Raw genomic sequence first — 7,107 nt, 5'->3', positions numbered from 1 at the left:
TTAACATAGAAAGTTGTAGGAGATAATAGGGAATGAAGAAAAACTTTTTAAAAAGAGGTATTTTCTAAAATGAGTTTATCTGGTACGAGCCTATGCATATTCTATTAGTCTGTTAGAATGTAATAAATATTTTTGTCACCATAGTTTATTAATAATCATTTTTTTTTTATTTTACTTACTCAATACATGGGCATTTCAGTTGGCAGAATAAATCCATAAAATCATTGTTAGTACTTTCAACCTTCATTCTATAAGATTTAAGAATTGAATAAATGCTTAAGAGGAGAATGTAAATTTTGTGATCGCTATGTTTATTATTTTATATATTTATTATAGTTTATTATATTATTTTCTTTTGCAAAAGAACAATTTTTAAATTTTATATTGAGAAATATTAACATCCGGGACTGCTTTACAAACTCCGTGAATTCCTACGTCCTACATACTTTCTCATCATTCGTCCCTTTCTCACTGATAGATAAGACCAAGTAAACCGCAATGGTTCCTATTCATCTCTCTATTCTCAGTCCGCTGGTGTTCCTCAAGGTAGTATCCTCGGTTCCATCGTCTACTCCGTCTATACTGCAGACATTCCAACCAATCCTAACACTATCCTCGCCACGTGTGCCGATGACACATGTGTTCTCGTAGTTAATAATAACCTATTAATTGTATCCCAAAATCTCCAATCCTATATTGGATACATACAGCCCTCGAATAATTGTGTCGTAATTGGAGGATTAAGATAAATCCCAACAAATCCCATAAAATCACTTTTAACCTTCGTCGTAAATCTACCGACTGCCCTACAGTTTCATTTAATAATGTTACCCCTGTCGAACAGATCCGGTACCTTAGACTACATCTGGACAAACGATTAACCTGGAATCCCCACACAAAGACAGGACACTGCACATCGATTTCGACTATTACAGCACTTACTAAACAATAAGGCCAATGTGGTCATATAGAGTTGAACAAACCTTCGAATTCCTCTCGTATCCAATCCAAAATCCTTTGAAAAATCCTCAATGCTCCTTACTTTGTCATAAATAAAATCATACATAAAGACCTTAATGTTCCCTATGTAACAGATCTAGCCCAAACTCCTTCCATTATAAACTTCCTAACTACTCAAACTCCCTAGTTTCTTACCTTGCATCATGTTCCATTCCTGACAATCCTCCGAGGCGCCTGAAAAGAAGATGGCCACGAGAACTGCTAATGTAAAATGTCATTAGAGTGCTACCAATGGGTAGTTTCTCTATACGTCTGTAACACTCCATTTTAACTAAGATCAAATTTACTGAATGTATTATATAATATACAGTTGTAAATTTCAATAAAGATGTTAAAAAAAAAAAATATTAACAACAAAAGTAATTTTCTGTAAGCTGTTGTAATTAACGTTAACTCATGTTAGAACTCGTTTTATTCAAGTTTTCAACAGAAATATATGTTTAAGGTCCCCTCTATTCGTCACCATAGTTTATTAATAATCGATTTTTTTTATATTTTACTTACTCTGTGTATATGGGCCTTTCTAATTGACAGGATAAATCCATTAAATCATTCTTAGTATTTTCAATGTCAATACTATAAGAATTAAACATCGAATAAAATGTAAATTTTTGTTAGCTTTATGTATTACTGCCTAAAAAAGTTACTAATTTTTTTTGAAATTCTATATTGAGAAATATTATCAAAAGTAATTTTATGAAAACTTTTGAAATTGGAATTGCTTAATCTGTCAACCAAACGGCTCGTTTAAGGAATAAGCACGGGAAAGTATTGCCAGAATGAAAAATATATCTTCTGAAACGAGCGAGGATTAATTTTAACTAGGTCTTCATAGATTGTAATACATTTACATATTCCTTGGAGATTTAATTGCTTCTACATTTTATTCTATATCGTTCATATACATTTTCTGCGATATAGCTGGATGCAGGCTATCTGCTTTGCGATGGAAGCCACTATTGAATGCAATGACAACACGGTAATCTTCAGCGACTCCCAAGCCTTAATACAAAAATTAACAACACCAGGTGCCGAAGGGTCACCCATGGAAGAAAAGTGCAGAAACATGGCTGTTATCATGAAGAAAAGAGGAGGGGCTATAGCCCTGCACTGGATACCAGGCCATGTTGGCATAGATGGTAATGAGCAAGCTAACAAGTTGGCTAAACTTGGTTGTGCAGAGAACCAGCCTGTTCTACCACTTTCCTACAGAACAGTGAAATCACTTATAAGCTCTTATTGTAAGGACAGAACAAGTGCTAGACACAAAGTTCAAGCGGAAGGAAAGAAGTGGGAGAGCCTACTGGATAAGGATAAAAGAATCCCCGGCAATCTTAGCAGAGCTGAGAGAGTGGCGTGTTTTCGGCTAGTAACAGGACATGATCTGCTCCAAAAACACCTCCATCGAATTGGCATCGTAGATTTCCCGAAATGTCCTCTATGCAACATGGGGGACAAGGATGGGGACCATCTTTTGGTGTGTGTTGGTCTGGAGGATGTTGAGTGAGATGCGAACCAACTAAGAGAAAGAGTCAAATTGTATGGGCTGCGAGAGGGAAAATGGCGTAATAGCCCACTTCCTGTGGCGTAAGAAAAAAATAAATAAATAAAAATAAAAATTTTCTACGATACAAGATTTCATAATACTAAAAGTAGAGTAATGATTCATCATATTGGATGTAATTAATTTAAAAAAAAAAGGTTTGTAGAACTCCTTGTAAGTTACAGGGGTTTCTATCACACCGGGTAAGAAACTTTTCGAAAGCTAACGTTACTTCTTTACCAGATTTTGACTTTAATGGAAATAACCGAGCCATTTTTGAAAAACAGTCAATTATAGTTGGAATATACTTATGCCACCTATTTACTTTGGAGAATGAACAAAGTTCGATTAAATACACTATCCACAGGTCGTCGATTCCCCTTAAAATCACTCTCCTCCTGAGAACTCATCGTTTTCTTCTACTTTATCCATATTGGGGTTTATATCTATTTTTTTTATTATAATGATTATTCACGTGGGTTCCAGGTGGTTTAAAACTATAATATTAGGATCGAGCTGCCGGAGGATCGGGTATGTGTAATCTATATTCCAGCACACCCAGAATAAATGTACAAATTAGTGCGGAGTGTATGTCCTCAATATGCCAAAACTTCTCGAAACTTCCAATCTAGGTTAAAAGGTGCTAAAAAGTAAAAAAAAAAATGAATAAAACACACTAAAAATAGCTAAAATCCATAAAAGATATCTGAAATTAATAAAAATATCTAAAATCAATAACAATGTCTAATATCAATAAAAATCCTAGTAATATAAAATAAAATGAGTTATTACATACCAAAAAATTAAATCACACTTATAAAATGCTAAAAAGTGTAATAAAATAAACTAAAAGCACAATTTTATAAACAATATTAAAAAGTTGAAGGTTGTAGTTTAACCAGGAAATGAGATGCCCAAAATATATTAATGGATGAATTGGAAGATGATGAGTTTGAATGATGAATATGTTCATGTATTTGAAATATATATTGGCATTGAAAATGAAACGATTGACTAAAATATTTAAAATAAAAATCACTCAAATTACGAAAATCACTAAAATTAATAAATAAACTATTAAAATAATAAATAAAATTTATTAAAATTAGTAAACAAAAGATTGATACAGTAATAAAATAGCGATAAAACATAGAAAATTGATGAATAACAGGAAAGCAATGGATACTTTAATAAAATAAGGATTAATAAAAAAAAAGAAATGAATTATCCAACACACCTAATGTCGATTTATATATGAGGCCCGAGGCCATTGGTTGCACCTAATATTTTAACTGATAATGTCCAAAAGCTAAAGTATTCCATTTCCTAATACGACTCGCATGTCGTCGCAAGACGGAAGCAGTGTTTTATTAATTTCAATAGTCAAACTTTAATTTTGTATTTTTCAAGTACACCGCTGCTAAATATTCATTATAAATGGTTCTGACCAATTAACTTTTAAAATAGGTTTTTATCTTCGAAGTTAGTACATTCTGGTAAAAAAGGGTGGTCTTGTGAGTGTTATGGAGATCTGATGGATACGACAATCGACGTCTAAAATATAACCGAACGTATTATCTCAATTCGTTGATGATGGCACGGAGGATGGGTCTTCCCATTCAAGTATGTCAATTGGGAGGGGTTTGCACATTGCAGCTTCATATAAATTATTACAATCTTATACATTATTATTACAATATTCATAAAAAATATAAGTTGTATATTTGTTTGAGTTATGATCTGTTATATTTAATTAATTGTAAGCTCTGGCGAATCGATGGGAAAGCTGACTTAATCCTGCCCTCACTTCCTTAGTGATTTAATAGTTTTAATTTTCAAATTACATATTTTTGGATTGAATCCTACGTCATTGTGGGTACAGTAAAATAGTGCGCCCGATCGAATTTGTGTGTGATTTTATGAGGGATCAATCGTGCCTGGGAATCGGGGATGTCAGACGAGAATTGATGTGAGTCCATGAATCAGTTTTTTTAATTTTTAGAAACATAGTATAACATGTAATGTATTTTTCGTTGTATCCTATCCACCCTTTCCACAAACAAAATCACATTGTATATGAAAATCATCAATTTTCGAAAGGATTTTACACGCATTTTCATGTCTTACCCTGTTAGATTCTCTATTGAATGATTTCCCGCTATGTGGACAAATAAAATTCATATAGCAGAAAAATCCCTGTGTTAGCACGGAATCCCCACAAGTTGCCTCATGTTGCATCCTATTATTTGATTTGTAAAATATTTACCACAAATACATGAGACTACTTGATGAATAACATTCCTTACTTAAATAACATCGCTAGTCAACGTTAAAATTAAACAAAACTAATTTTTTATTATTAGTTATTTTTATTTACAAATTTGAATGAAAAAAAAACCCGCATATAAACAAAAATAACCTTATTTATTGAAAAGGACAATATAACTTCTTTGTGTGACAAAAAGAACAATAAAAAAATTTTTTAACAATCAAAAATAATTTAATTTACTGAAAAAAATAACTTCTTTAGTTGAAAAATAAAAAATTACTTCTTGAAAGAAAAAAAAGAACAAAAAAACAATTGCCTTACTGTTTGGACAAAAATCAATAATAAATAAACAAAAATAATCTTATTTTATTGAAACCTCTCTAATTGAAAAAACAAAAAACAAATAATTATTTTTAAAAACACAAGATTAATTCTGAACATAAACTAAACACTAAATTATAACAAAAAAGTTTTTAAGAATACAGTAATAACTCTGAAAATAAAAGATGTCTGCACACTGAAGTATGGAGCTAGGAGGGGAGGAACAGGTAGCAACTTTTAAGATAAACTTATATTCTGATTGGCTGATGGGTTCCCTCACCACTCATTCGAATAGTTGAGCATGATATCACAGGATCAAGATGTGTTCTTCCTCTGGTTGCTACTGGACCTACACCAGTATATAATATTTGATATTTATAATCGAATCAAAGAAGTTCTTGTATGTTTTTATCCAAACAGAATATTTTATTTGAATGATTTAAGTTTTATTTTTCAACCAAAGATGTCATACTTTCTTCTTTTCAAACCTGTTGAAATAGGTACTGTGTAGAAACAAGATGAAACAAAATTGTGAAGCAGATCACAAATATCTTTCCCAGGATCAAGAATAAAATAATTATTGGAAGAAGATATTTGGCCATATGAAGTAGATTGTAGGAAGATAGGCTGGGTGTTGGTCAACAAAGGTATCAAAGTAGTGAAAAAAAACTATTTATATTTTACCAATGTTTTGTCCTACTTTACAGGGCTTTGTCAGGGCTGTCAAATTGAGTTGTTTCGGTCAATCTGACAGCCCTGAAGAAGTCCTGCAAAATGGGGCGAAACAATAAATAGTTTTCTTTTACTATTTTGATACCTTAATTGAACGCCACCGGGACTATCTTTCCACAAAATAAAATAATTAGTTTCCCAGATATACAATACTGATGTAATATAGCTCAATATATCCCTAAAATTTACAATAATATTGATACTTCTTCAATAAAATATGTAGCTTCCTAATAAAAATCAAATAATTTTTATTTGTCAATTTTATTGTTACAATACACATATCAGATGATCAATACTGTAAAATTCAATACTGACTGAGTAAGGGCTCCCTTTAAGAAGTGTGATAGGTTGATTTTTTGAAATAGACAAATAACATTTAAATAATCCTAACCAAGATTCTTAGGTCCTGAATCTGATTTTGTTTAGTAAATGTAATAAGTAGGAAAAGAAATTATCAAGCATTTGTGTTGTTCTTGTAAAAGAATTCCAAGGTAATTACCTTGTCAAGTAGGACATCTATGTAATAAAACTGGTCTGTTCCTATCTGTAACCACCTCAAAAAGCATGATGCTCATGAAGCTGTAATTGTTAATGGTGTTTTTCTTTATGCATTATATGTGCAATAAGATTGGTTTAAAAAAAAATTCTAAGACAAAGAGGGAGAGGGTAAATAAAACCATAATTATGATGAAACTCACCTCTAGCTATTCAAAGTAAGAAAGCATAGCATACGTTTATTATGAAGGAATTTTCAATATTAAAAACCATATTTTTTTTTTTAAACTGAGAATATTATCATAATAAACAAAGAAATTATCCACAACTATTAGGAAAACTATGAATTTAACTAAAGTAGAGGGGGATTGCCTGATTATAGTATTTACTAACTAGCTAAACTATTCAACATGTTACACTAAAATAATACAGTTGATAATTCTTTTAAAATTTTATAACCATTTTCAGTAACTGAAAAACAAACTTCCAAAAAATGATATGCTATTTACTACAAAATCACTTATTACTACTCACCTAAAAAAGATCTCATAGTCAATTATTTATTCATTTGCACAGTATAGAATTATAAAAGTATTGGACATAAACCATTCCTTATAATTATTTTTTAGTTCTCACTAAGATTTGCTTAGAAGCAATATGATCATTCTTTATTCATTTGAATAAAGAAAAGTTTTTATCACTGTTTAGTTCATAATCACAATATCAA

This window comes from Halyomorpha halys, unplaced genomic scaffold (genome assembly GCF_000696795.3).
Source record: "Halyomorpha halys isolate HHAL.00 unplaced genomic scaffold, Hhal_1.1 Scaffold1003.1, whole genome shotgun sequence".
Taxonomy (NCBI): domain Eukaryota; kingdom Metazoa; phylum Arthropoda; class Insecta; order Hemiptera; family Pentatomidae; genus Halyomorpha; species Halyomorpha halys.
Note: the sequence above shows the minus strand (reverse complement) of the source record.